General features: G+C 37.5%; 1 protein-coding gene and 1 pseudogene across 1 annotated transcript in view; one reads left to right on the top strand and one right to left on the bottom strand.

The window, feature by feature from the left end:
- LOC115938614 (myosin-IIIb) overlaps window positions 1-14,138 on the bottom strand; it is a 189,608-nt gene that overhangs the window by 126,502 nt on the left and 48,968 nt on the right. The window lies entirely within an intron of this gene.
- LOC102745440 (ras-related protein Rap-1b pseudogene) lies at window positions 1,755-3,110 on the top strand (annotated as a pseudogene).

Consider the following 14,138-nt stretch of genomic DNA (forward strand, 5'->3'; position numbering starts at 1 on the left):
GAGAGAGCAGGACCCTGAAGAGAGGGAAGAAAGGCAGAAAAGACTGAGGGGACTATAAAGAAGGAGTGAGATGGAAAGTGTCCCTGGACTTCATTCAAGACGGGCTCTGGGTCTACTGAAAGAAACCTTAACTGCAAAAGAAAAGAAATATAGAAATTTTGGAACTTTTGCATGTTCCTGATCAGCTTCCAGTGAGGTTATTGTTTTTCCTGTAAAGAGCTAGACTTGAACTCTTCCAGGAGCAATGTGGGCAAAACTGAGGGATTACATCTGACCAGTTGTATTTCAACACCTACCACCATGTGTTGGGAGACACCAAGGCAGCTAGAGCATAAAGGACAGAGTACCAGCAGAGAGCTACAAAGAACCCTGAACATCTGTGGAAGGCCTCTTGGGTATTCAGCAGAGTACTGATCGGCACATGCATGGGAGGAAACTACCCAAGGCTGTGGAAAGAACCATCTAAGAAGATTAAAGGAACTAGTGCCTGATGCTCATAGAGGGCTGGGAATAATTTGTTTCTACCAGCCAGACTGATTAAAATCATAATTCATAGGACATTGGATAGAGTACTCAGAAGTGTCTTGCTTCAGTAGTGAGGAAATATTAGCCCTAAACATGGCTCTGCTTTTACCTAAGGGATCTTAAAAACAAGATCCAAAAGGATAAACTGTTTCCAATACAGGCATACCTCAGAGATACTTATGGGTTCAGTTCCAGATTACTGCAATAGATCAACTATTTTAATTAGGTAAGTCAAATGAACTTTTTGGTTTCCTGGTTCATATGAAAGTTATAGATCACTATTCTGTGGTCTACTAAATGTGCAATAGCATTATGTCTAAACAAAGTACATACTTTAAAATACTTTATTGCTAAAAAATGTTAACCATCATCTGAACATTCAACAAGTTGTGATTACTGATCACAGATTACTATAACAAATATAATAATAATAATAGAAAAGTTTGAAATATCGTGAGAATTACCAAAATGTGACACGGTGACACAGAGTGAGCAAATACTGTTAGAATGGCGCCAATGGACTTAAACTTGAGGAAGGGTTGCCATAAACCTTCAATTTGTAAGAATCTGGGAAGCACAATAAAGCAAAGTGCAATAAAACAAAGTATGCCTGTAATTTAACTTTACCCCAGAACAAAGCGCAAAGATATTTATAGGGATACAAAACTATCCAGCACACAAAAAGATAGAACTGACAACGCCAGCATCCAGTCAGAGATTATCAGGCATGCAGGAAAATATGACCCATAATGAGGAGAAAGTCAACTAACTGAAATGGATCCAGAAGTAACACAGATAATAAAATTAACAGAGAACAATATTAAAACACTTATTTGAACTGTATTCCATATGTTCAAGAAGTTAAATGGAGACACAGAGATACAAAAAAGACCCAACCAGACTTTTTGGAAATGAAAACTACAATGTCTGAGACGTATATATATATATTTTTTTGTATATATACATATATATACACACACGCACACACAGAATAGAATTGGCAGAATTGAGATACTGAGGAAAAAAAAGATTAGTAAACTTGAAAACATGACAATAGAAACTATACAAAATGAAATACAGAAGAAAAAAAAATTAAAAATAAAAAGAGAGCCGGGGCAGGGGTGGCGGCGGGGGCAGGACCGGCTTGGCGCCGTGAGCAGCAACCCGGAGGGAGCGCAAGGCTTGGGGCGACACGGGCTGTGGGGGCCCGGTGACAGCTGAGAGTACTAGCTTGTGACAAGTCTGCACCATGCGTGAGTATGAGCTAGTTGTTCTTGGCTCAGGAGGCGCTGGAAAATCTGCTGTGACTGTATAGTTTGGTCAAGGAATTTTTGTTGAAAAATATGATGCTATGATAGAAGACTCTTACAGAAAGCAAGCTGAAGTAGATGGACAACAGTGTATGCTTGAAATGTTGGATACTGCAGGAACTGAACAAGTCACCGCAGTGAGAGATTTATACATGAAAAATGGACAAGGCTTTGCATTAGTTTATTCCATCACAGCACAGTCCACATTTAATGATTTACAAGATCTGAGAGAGCAGATTCTTCAAGTTAAAGACACTGATGATGTGCCAGTGATTCTGGCTGGTATATAAGTGTGACTTGGAAGATGAAAGAGTTGTAGGAAAGGAACAAGGTCAAAATCTAGCAAGACAATGAACAACTGTGCATTCTTAGAATCTTCTGCAAAATCAAAAATAAACGTTAATGAGATCTTTTATGACCTAGTGTGGCAAATTAACAGAAAAACTCCAGTGTCTGGGAAGGCCTGCAAAAAGTCAACATGTCAGCTGCTTTAATATATTAAATACATTGTAGCTCTTAGCCAGGTCTGAAGAGCGGTTGCCCAGTTCAACCTCGCCAACATTCCAAATTTGTTAACCCTACCAACATCTTAAATGGACTTTCTGTGGTGGGACCCTTTAGGAGGCAGATGAAAGCTACTACATCACTTTGCGCATTTTAATCACTTTCCAGTATCACAAGAGAGATGTTAACTTATATAATAGTCCTAGAGTATGCAGCTGGTAAAACCAGAGGCTACAATCCAGTATTATTGCTAAGAGACGTTTTTCATCCACCTATGTTGTACATGTATGAAAATGGTGTACTGTACACTTTAACATGCCCCATACTTTGTATTGGGGAGTACAATAATGTAAATCCTAAAAGCACCACTATTTTAGCATAATAAAGTCCAAAGAGCTCCTATATAGACTACTTCAGATAACTTTGCTTCTTTGATACTTGTAGTTTATTGTAATTTTTAAAAATAAATTCAAGGTCATTATCATTGTATTGTACAAATAAGCGCTTTGATTGACACAGCTATAAAGTTTTTTTAACTTAAAAAAAATCTGTGGAGACAGTGATCTTGTCTTTAAAATATAATAGTCCTGGGCGCCTGGGTGGCTCAGTTGGTTAAGCGACTGCCTTCGGCTCAGGTCATGATCCTGGAGTCCCGGGATGGAGTCCCGGGATCGAGTCCCGCATCGGGCTCCCTGCTCAGCAGGGAGTCTGCTTCTCCCTCTGACCCTCCCCCCTCTCATGCTCTCTCTATCTCATTCTCTCTCTCAAATAAATAAATAAAATCTTTAAAAAAATAAATAAATAAAATATAATAGTCCTTTCAGTATAATGTCTTAGATTAAAAATATTGCTTTTAATATCTGTTGGGCAGGAAATGTCCAGATTTGTCAAATCTTCTATTATGTTTCCTTTTTTGTTTACATAGGGAGCAATGTTTATAGTTGTGTGTACAGTGGGGGTCTACGACAAGAAGTGTATATTTTCAAACAATTTTTTAATGATTTAACAATTTTTGTAAATCATTTTCAGGCTTCTGCAGCTGTAGATTCTCACTGTGAATCCCTTGCTTGCTCATGCGTAAGTGTATTTGCAATACCAAATATACAGGTTTAGTATTTCTGCCTGTTAGTGGTTGTTTCACAGGTGTAATGTTTTGGTTGAGATGTTAAATTGTGGAAGAGTACTGTGGATGTGAATGTGGCAAGTAATTTTAATCATGTATGACTGGTCACAAGGCCTAAGTTGTAGTAACTACTGCTGTTTTATTTAACAATGTCTTGTTGCTTTGTATGCATTAACCATTTGGGTGTAAAGATTGTGTGTCTTAAATACTGTGAGTCACAGTATTTAAATTAACCAACCTAATATTACAACTACTCTGAGGTAGCCAAGTGTAAACTGAAAGCCTTAATTAAAGTGGTGCAATTTTGTATAACTTAGCACCAGTAGTTCAATAAATTTGGATTGCCATGCAAAAAAATAAATTAAAAAAAAACATAAAACAAGCATTAGTGAACTGTTGGACAACTTCAAGTGGCCTCAATACATGAAATTAGAGTCCCTGAAGAGGGGAAGAAAGAAGGGTACAGAAAAAATATTTGAAGAAATTATGGTTAAAATTTTTCCAAATTTCATAAAAACTACAAACTAACAGATCTAAGTCCAAGCACACAAACAAAAAAACTTGGAGGAAACTACACCAAAGAATTCATAATCAAATTGCTCAAGAACAGTCATAAAGAGAAAATCTTAAAAGCAACCAAAGAAAAAAGACGAGTTACATATAGAGGAACAAAGATAAATATGACATTAGAATCCTCAACAGAAACAATGCAAGTGAGAAGGCAATGGAGCAAAATCTTTAAAGAATTAAAAGAGAAAGAATTCTATACTCAGTGAAAATATTTTTCAAAAACAAAGGCAAAATAAAGAATTTTTTCAGACATACAAAGCTGAAAGAAGTCATCACCAGATGATCTGAATTATAAGAAATTTATTTTTTAAAGATTTTATTTATTTTTACTTTAGATAGAGAATGTCCGCATGCAGGGGGAGGGGGAGAGGGAGAAAGAGAAAATCTCAAGCAGACCCCTTGCTGTGTGTGGAGCCTGACACAGGGCTCCACGCAGGGCTTGACCTCACGACCCCGAGATCATGACCTGAGCTGGAACCAAGGGTCGGCCGTTTAACCAACTGAGCCACCCAGGCACCCTGTAAGAAATGTTAAATGAAGTCCTTAATGAAGAAGGAAAATAACACCAGATGGAAATATGGATCTACATTAAAAAATGAAGAATACCAGAAAATAACTATGTTGTTAAATATTGAAGAAATTCTTTATTATTTAAATCTTTTAAAAATATACTTAACTGTTGAAACAAAATTAACAACAATGTATTATGATGTTTATAACATATAGATAAGTGAAACGTGTGACAATGTAACATAAATAGCATAAACATAACAATAAAGGCCAGGAGGAAGGAAATGGAAGTAAACTACTGTAAGATTCTAATACTATTTGTGAAGTGATATAATACTGCTTGAAGGTAGGTTAGCATAAGTTGAAGATGTATACTGTAAATCATAAAGCAAGCCCCAAAATAAGAAAAGAGCTATAGCTAATAGGTCAACAAAGAAGATAAAATGAAATCATATAAAACACTCAAAAATCCAAAAGAATTAGAAGAAGAAGGGGGCGTCTGGCTGGCTCAGTTGGTGGAGTGTGCAACATTTAATCTTGGGGTCGTAAGTTCAAGTCCCACACTGGGTGTGGAGCCTACTTAAAATAAAATAAAACAAAATAATTTTATTATTATTTTTTTAAAGATTTTATTTATTTATTTGAGAGAGAGAGAATGAGAGACAGAGAGCATGAGAGGGAGGAAGGTCAGAGGGAGAAGCAGACCCCCTGCTGAGCAGGAAGCCCGATGCGGGACTCGATCCCGGGACTCCAGGATCATGACCTGAGCCGAAGGCAGTCGCTTAACCAACTGAGCCACCCAGGCGCCCTAAAACAAAATAATTAAAAAAAAAAAAGAAGAAGAAGAAGGAAACAAAGAACACATAAGACAAATGTGTTTGGGAAATGAATAACAAAATGATAGATTGGACCTAGCCAAACAAATCACGTTAAATATAAATGGTCAAAACACCCCAATTTAAAGGTGGAAATTATCAGACTGAATAAAAAAGCAAAGTGTAAACTATATGCTGCTTCCAAAAAATACACAAATATAAAGACACAAATAAGTTCAAAGTAAAAGAAAAAGATATGCCATGCTAACACTTAACCGTTAAAACTATAGTAACTGACTATATTAATATCAACTGTTATATATATATTATACAAATATATATATATACACGAATTATAACTATATAAACTGACTATATTAACATCAAAGTAGATTTCAGAGCAAAAAATATTACCAGGGATAAAGATATTTATTTCATAGTGATAAAAAGGTCAATCCATCAAAAGAACTTAGGAATCCTAAGCATTTTTGTACCTAATAACATGAAGCTAAAACTGATTTGCAAGGAGAAATATACAAATCCACAATTATCCTCAGAGAGTTCAATACCCTCCCCAATAATTACTAGAACAAGTAGGCAAAAAAATCATCAAGGATACAGAAGTCTTAAACAACAAACTTGACTGACTGGAAATTTCTAGAACATTCCAGCCAACAAAAACAGAATATATGTTCTTTCCAATTGCGAATAGAAATATTTACTACAATAGGACATATCTGGGCATAAAACATGACTTAATAAATTAAGTGTTCAAATCACACAAAGTATGTTCTCTGATCAGATCAGAATTAAATTAAAAATCAACTATAGGAAGATATCTGGAAAATCCCCAAGTGTTTATGAACATACTTCTAAATATCCCATAGGTCAAAGAAGAAATTAAAAGAGAAATTAAGAAGTACTCTTGATCAAATGAAAGTGAAAACAATCTATTAAAACTTACGGGATACTGCTAAAGTAGTACTTAGAAAATTATACCACCAACACCTATAATAGAAAAAAAGAACATTCTCAGAGACATGAGCTCAGCTCATCAGAAAAAGAGTAAATTAAGTCCAAAGAAGCAGAAGAAAAGACACAATAAATAACAGAATGAAAAATCAATGAAGGAGAAAATAGACAAACAATGAATTAAACTAAAAGCAGTTCTTTGAGAAGGTTAAAACCGGTAAACTTCTGGCTATATATCAGGGGGGCAAAAGAAAAGAAAGAAGATACAAATTATATAATATCACATATTTTGTGATATTATATAGATTCTATAAATATTAAAGGGATAATAATGGACAACTTTATGTCATATTAACAAGCTAAAAGAAAAAAGCATGATCTTAAATGAGGAAAAGCATTTGACAAAATCAAACATCTAATCCTATTTTTAAAAGAAAAAAAAAACTTCTCAACAGAGAGAAAGAAAACCTCCTCAACCTCATATTAACAGCTCTATGAAAAACCTAACATATTTAATGGTGAATGACTGAAGCTATTCCCCAAAGATTAGGAAAAAGGCAAGGATGTCCACTCCTGCAACTTCCACATTGTACCAGAGATTCTAGCCAGTGCAAGAGGACCAGAGAGAGAAAGAAAAGGCATCTGTATTAAAAATGAATGGAGGGGCGCCTGGGTGGCTCAGTTGTTAAGCATCTGCCTTTGGCTCAGGTCATGATCCCGGGATCCTGGGATCGAGCCCCGCATCGGGCTCCCCGCTCCGCGGGAAGCCTGCTTCTCCCTCTCCCACTCCCCCTGCTTGTGTTCCCTCTCTCGCTGTGTCTCTCTCTGTCAAATAAATAAAAAATCTTAAAAAAAAAAAAAAATGAATGGAACTGTCTTAATTTGAAGATGACACAATTGTCTATGTAGAAAATCCAATGGTATCTACAAAAAAACCTGTATCAGAACTAATAAGTGAGTTTAGCAAAGTTGTAAGATAAAAATCAATATACAGAAATTATTGTATTCCTACATACAATTAGAAATTGAAATTTTAAAAACATCATTTATAATGCATTACAAATGTGAAATAATAGGGATAAATCTGAGAATAAATGTGCAAGACCTGTACACTGAAAACTACAAAATATTGGCTAAGAAAAATTAAAGACAACCTAAGTAAATGGACGAAGATGTTATGTTTGTAAGTCAGAAAAATATTGTTAATATTTGAGTAAAGTGGACTACCTCCATAATGTGGGTGGGCCTCATCCAATCAGTTGAAAGCCTTACGAAGAATGACTGTGCTCCCCTGGGAAGGAAGGGATACTATCTCCAGACTGCCTTTGGACAAAAGACCACAACATCAATTCCTGCTGGAATTTCTAGCCTACCCGCCTGCCCTGCAGAGTCTGGACTTGCCAGCCCCCACAACTGCATGAGCCAATTCCTTAAAATAAGTCCCTTTCTTTCAGTGTACACACACACACACACACACACACACACACACCCTATTGATTCTATTTCTCTGGAAAACCCTGACTAATACACTACTGGTTCCCACACTGAGTAGAGACAGAGCCAACCTTGGCGACACATTTCCTATAATGGTGCAGGTTGTTCTTCAGTAACTTTCTTCCTAACATTTCTTCTCCCTTTGTCACTGAACTTTCCAAGTTTCCCACAGATGCTGGGGCTTTGGCACTGCACACTAAGTATCTAGGACCACCCAAATCTAGCTGTTCTTCCTCATGTTCACAAACAGATGTGCCCTGCCCTGTGTCAAAACTCGCCATGCCTAGGCATTCCCACAGGGCCATCTGTGGAAGGGACTGGCTTGCTCCTCTAACAAACACTTAGATCCTGAAGGGAACTTAGAGTCATCAATAAAAATTCTTGTTTTGTAGAAAAGAGAAAGCCAGACAGAAGGAATTGGCTCAAGGTCACAGATTAGTAAGTGGAGGCCTGAGGCTTGCCCATGTCTTTTAACTCCAAGTCTAGGCTTCCTTACATTCGTAACCTGCATCTACCCTTAGCTCTTACTGTAAACCTGGTAGTTTCTTGGACTTTCTAACAGGGACTTTTGATACTCTAGCACTTTTCAGCTCATTGGAATTTGTGTCTATAGCAATCTGGAATATTGGGCTTTTGACTTAGGAGAAGTGTTGATTTCCTACATCTGAATACCAGCTGTCAAGTGCTCCTTGACACATGTGTGGGGGGATCCAAACAATATTCTATTTGGACTAGTGTATCAGTAAGGCATTGGTACTTCAGTGGAAAACTATGTACACCATCTTTAGCACACCTTTCTGGGTTATCAGATTCTAGCCCTGTTCATCTTCTGTGAGCTAGCTGGCAACTCTTCATAAATTATAGGTAATTGATAGATACATAAATTCTATCCAGTCTGGTGATGATTTTACTTTCCACTGTGGAAAACCCAGTTTTGTTTCCGTTTGCAATTCACCTCAACATTCTTTTACTTCATTTAAGCTTGTGCTGTTTTAACTTATCCTTTGAACCAATGATAATATCTGCTTGATACCATATGAATAAAATAAATTCTTTAAATACATTCATCTTTATATCTGTATGTGAGTCATGATGTTACCTTCTGGAAATTATCTTTTAACAAGAGGAAGAAAGAAATACAAAAACCTAAGCTGTAGACATTTGACCCAAAGGAGCACAAACCCATGGGCAGGTTGAGGCAGGAAGTCATCACACTTAGGTAGACCCAGTGCTACCAAACAATCCTAAAAGGTCTAGTGGCTCAGAAACACTGCCACTTTTCTACTTAAAAACCTCTGAAGTGGAAACATTGGTTAGTGTAATACGTTCATGTCAGAGTTTACTAAAAAACTCAAAATGTTTCCAAAGTGATCACACAGATATATACCTCACCAGTAGAGTCTAAGAGTCTTGTTGCTCTCTATTCATGCCAATCCAAGGAATTAACCGATTTACTCATTATTGCCAATAGGTATCAAATGATATTTAATTGTGGTTTTAATGTGTTTCCTTAATTACTAGTGAAGTTGAAATTTTCCTTTTGTTTTCACTGAAGTCCTCTGACAATAGACAATATATACAATGAATTTAATTTCTCTATGTTTTCCTAACGATTACCCATACTCCTACAAGGGGAGAGGAGAGAGAGAGAGCAAGAGCTAAGAGTTAGCTATGTTAGACAAAAATTATATAAGCGTTGAAGACTGCTTACATTTTTGTAACACCTGACATTTGAAATTTGCACTTCTCACATTGGTCATTCTGTTCCTGCATTTTTACATTGTTTGGGAAGGATATGCATCTTTTAAAGATGCTTTTTAAATCTCAACCTATAATGAATGAGCCCTGCATTGACTCATCCTTCCAGTTTCAGTTTTATATTCAAAGGCTTGCGAAATATCTGTACTACTAAAAGATTTGCCATAGCCTTGAGTCAATAATGAGATTTTTTTTAAAGATTATACAAACATTTTTATTCTTTTTCTAAAAACCTTAAGCAAATACTTTCTTTTAGGATGAGTCATTCATTCTGTATAGTTACACTCTCTAAATTAAATTGGCTTTTCATTCCCATTCTACTCATTTGTTCATTAAACAGAACTTTATTTAGGAGCAGCTAATGTGCCAAGGACTGATGGAAATAATGGAATGTCACGAGTGAGCAAGGTGGACAATTCCCCTGCCCTCACGAAACTTATATTCTAATCAGGGAGATAAATATTAAACAAGTACATAAGAGCATCATTGGGTAGGGATACATGCTATGAAGAATAGTAAGTCAGGATGGGGAAGGGGGGTTAATGGGTATATTTTGTAGTGTATTTTGGCAGGTAGCCTTTAGCAGCCAGGACAGTGAGGGAACATAAGCCGTGTCATATGAAGAACTGCTGAAGATGTTGGGGGCATTGAGCTTAGACAAAAAGACTTAACTGGGTCTTACAAGAAAGGAAAGAAGTTGTCCTAGACCCTTGAGTCTCTGGCTGGGTCTAAAAATTAGATTGCCAAAGCCAGATTACCAGGAAAAAGCTGTGTAAAAAATTACACAGTCATGTAATAGAAGTTTTACACTACACAGGAACCTTCATAAAGAAATGAAGACCTGAAGAAATGGCTAAACCGGAGTGTGTTAATGCTAGATTTGATGAAGAGTGGAGAGTCACAGAAAGAGGTGATAGGACAAAGATAGGAGTAAAGTGTGGTAAACTGGGGGAACTTAGCAAGACCTGGTCATGCGGATCCCTCTCTGTATCCATTGCCTTCAGAAATGAGGATGTTTCTTTCTTCCTGGTAAAGGGAGGGCACCTCTCACATGAGGGTTATATGACCTGCTTCAGAGAAAGGACAGAAAATCCTTCCTGCTCATTTCATTTCTCAGATTCCTTCAGCTTGAAATATTCAATAGGCCAAGGTGTCATATTTTGTGGAAGCGTGTCCCGAACCCCATTTTTCTCTTCAACTATGTCAGACCACCTGCATCAGATCTACTTGGAGATTTCATAAAAGATGTGGATTCCCAGGTCATACTCCAGACACGAAATCAGAAGCTCTACAGTTGGGGTCCAGGAATCTATATTTTAATAAGCTCCTATGGTGCTTTTGATGCACCACAGGGTTTGAGAACTGCTGACTTAGGGGAACATGATAACTGACTGTTACCAAATAGAGATAGGAGCTGATTTGTTCTCTAAAGCCCAGAGTGTAGAACTGGGATGGATGCAGAGATGATGATTTTGGTCAAAGTTAGGAAGAACAAGGTTGTTATCAGACATCTAAAAACACAAAACAGGTTGTCTCCGGAGTCAGAGAGTGAATTCCTAGACCCTGGAACTGTTCAATGGGAAGTGGGGATGTGGACGGACAAGGTCAAGAATATTGCCAAAGAAATTCTAGTTTTAGCTAGGTACTTGAACTGGATGGCCCTTTAAGATTACTTCCAACAAAGATGCTACGTTGACTTGTCTCTTGGCCTAAAGAATTGCTTCTGTGATTTTAAAACTGATGTGTATCATCAACACTATACTGTTACTGTAGCAAGTCTCGGGTTATTATCATTGTATCTGGATGAATTGGAAGACTTAAAATTTCCCTAGGCATTCTGTTTGGGGCTCTTAGAATTTCAACTATGATCTCTTTCACAGGATAGTCTCAACATACCTGAACAATGGCTGAGTAGTCTCCTGATCAGCAGTATCAGAATCACCTGGAAACCTGCACACATGCCCCCTACTAATCAAAAACTCTGCAGGTAAGGCTCAGCAATCTCTGATTTAACAAGGCCTCAGGAGATTCTCACACATGAGAAAGTTGAAGAACCACTGACTTATTAGACAAACAGAATCCCAGGGAAGTGAAGCAACTTGCCTACAATGACACAATCCATCTGAGGAAAGAAACTGGCTATGTCTCTTCATGGTCCTTTCTCTTTGTTTCGACGAAATGACTTTCTGGAACACATCACTTTCCCCTAAAAGGTCAATTCACTGCAAAATCCACCCTAAAGAAATTCTCAACACAAGTTTAATATGTAAGATTGAGCATTGCTGGCAAACAACTGGACACAATGTCAATATCCACCAATAGAAGAATGGCTACATGAATATTACCAATTTTAAAGAGGGAGTTAAAAAGGAATGCACTGGAGCTATGGAACAACATAGATTTATCTCTAATACATACTGTTAAATAGAAAAGGAAGTTGGCAAATGGTATAAAATATGTAATTCTAGTTAAGCTAAAAATGTAGGATTTTTTCCTCTTTCTTGATCTCTTTCTTCCCCCTCTGTGTGTGTATGCACGTATGTGTGTATTCTGAAAGGCTAACACTACCAAGAATAACAATAACTACGTAGGGAGGGGCCATGATGCAAGCAGGATACTGGGAAATGGAATTTGGGTTGCAGAAAGAAAGACATTAGTCTTATATGTAATATTTAAAAATTTTACAGGAAAAGGTATTCACACATTATTTTTGCAATTAAAAGTTAATTTCAAACATTAAATAAAAATTTTTTTAATTTTAATTACAATGTGCCTATATCCTGGTCAAAGAATCATGTTATCTACTAATTTGATTACTATTACTTACATCTAAGTAGATACATCCCCAATCAGGCAGCAAAAAGTATCAACCCTTTTCTTATTTAAAAATATTCCTTGAGGGACCCCTCAATCAACATTAGTGACCACCCAGACTGTCTACTCAGATATCCAAAATACAGGGCAATTATCGGAACAATTCAACCCATACAAATAATTTTCTCTTAGGTCGATAATGGAGGGAACTGAGCTATTCTGGCTTGGATAATTTGATAATTACCCCCAATTGCCCATTTCCCGTTAGTGTGTATGAAAATCCAGTTTTAGTTTTTTAAGTTCTTTCTTATATTTACCATAAGCCCCTTTATTTTAATTTTTTCCCTCCATGTTTGGCCTTCAGTAAAGACAGAACAGCTGGCCACCATCTGCTACAAAAAAAAAAAAGCCATTATATCCATTATATTCTTAGGAAGACTCCTAAATTTGGGCCTTGGGATAAGAAGTCGCATTGATCTATGCTATTAAATTGTGGAAGTCCTGAGATTGTAAATTCCTTCTAATTCAATATTACTACAGCACTCAGCACACACAATAGGTGCTTAATGAATATTTCTGATGCTGCTGCCCCCACCACATAAGCTTTAAATGGGAGGCCTTCCAAAGAAAAAAAAAAAGTGGGAATTCAAGATTGAGCTGAGTTTATTCACAAATTTGTACTAGAAAGTTAAACTTTAAACTGATCTATTTATAGTTAGTAATATTAATTTTTTTTTCAATTGAATTCTACAGACTGATTTCACAGTGAATATTTGGGCTGTATTCAATTGTTTCATTTAAATATTTCGAAGATGGGCTTTGGAATCAGGTAGATCTTTTTTTTTAAGATTTTATTTCAGAGACAGAGAGCGCAAGCACAAGCAGGGGGATGGGGCAGAGGGAGAAGCAGCCTCCCTGCTGAGAAGGGAGCCCGATGCAGGACTCGATCCCAGAACCCCAGGATCACGACCCCAGCTGAAGGTAGACACCCAACCAACTGAGCCACCCAGCCGCCTGGGAATCAGGTAGACTCTTATTTCATATCCTGACTCTACAACACATTATCTGTGTGATTTTGAGCCAGTTTCCTCATTTATAAAACTGAAATAATTTCATGTATTTGGGGGGCTATTACCAGTGTTAAATGAGGATGATGTCTTTTTTTTTATAAGCAGGATTTATTTATTTTAGAGAGTGTGTGAGTGAGAGAGCATGTGGCGGGGGAGGGCAGAGGGAGAGGGAGAATCCCAAGCAGACTCCCTGCTGAGCGTGGATCCTGATGCAGGGTTAGATCTCAGGACTCTGAGAACGTGACCTGAGCTGAAATCAAGAGTCAGACACTTAACTGACTGTGCCACCCAGACATCCCCAAGTGAGACGATGTTTGAAAGCACGAGGATGAAGCCTGCCATCAGCAGGTGGTTAATAAATACCCCTCTCTCCTGTCTTCCTTCCCTTTGACAAAAATGTTTTTTTCTCTTCCCCAACCCAAATGTATATGAAAAAGTGGCTAGCAGTCTTTCCTCTGAGTCATCTCCAAACCATGTTGCTCAGGGGCAGGCAGATATTTATTGTAAATTGAAAAGAACATGCTAGAAGGGGTATGAGGTCAACTGTGGGTCAGCTGATGGATTGGGCAGTGGTTTCCTAGGGCACCGTGTTGGGGAACTCCAGGGCCGCATCTGGGCTGTGAAGGCCATGTGTCTTGGCTGAGGAGCCAGGTCTGCAGCTGGGGCTAGAGAG

This window comes from Leptonychotes weddellii, chromosome 3 (genome assembly GCF_054177405.1).
Source record: "Leptonychotes weddellii isolate Sample4059 chromosome 3, ASM5417740v2, whole genome shotgun sequence".
NCBI lineage: Eukaryota > Metazoa > Chordata > Mammalia > Carnivora > Phocidae > Leptonychotes > Leptonychotes weddellii.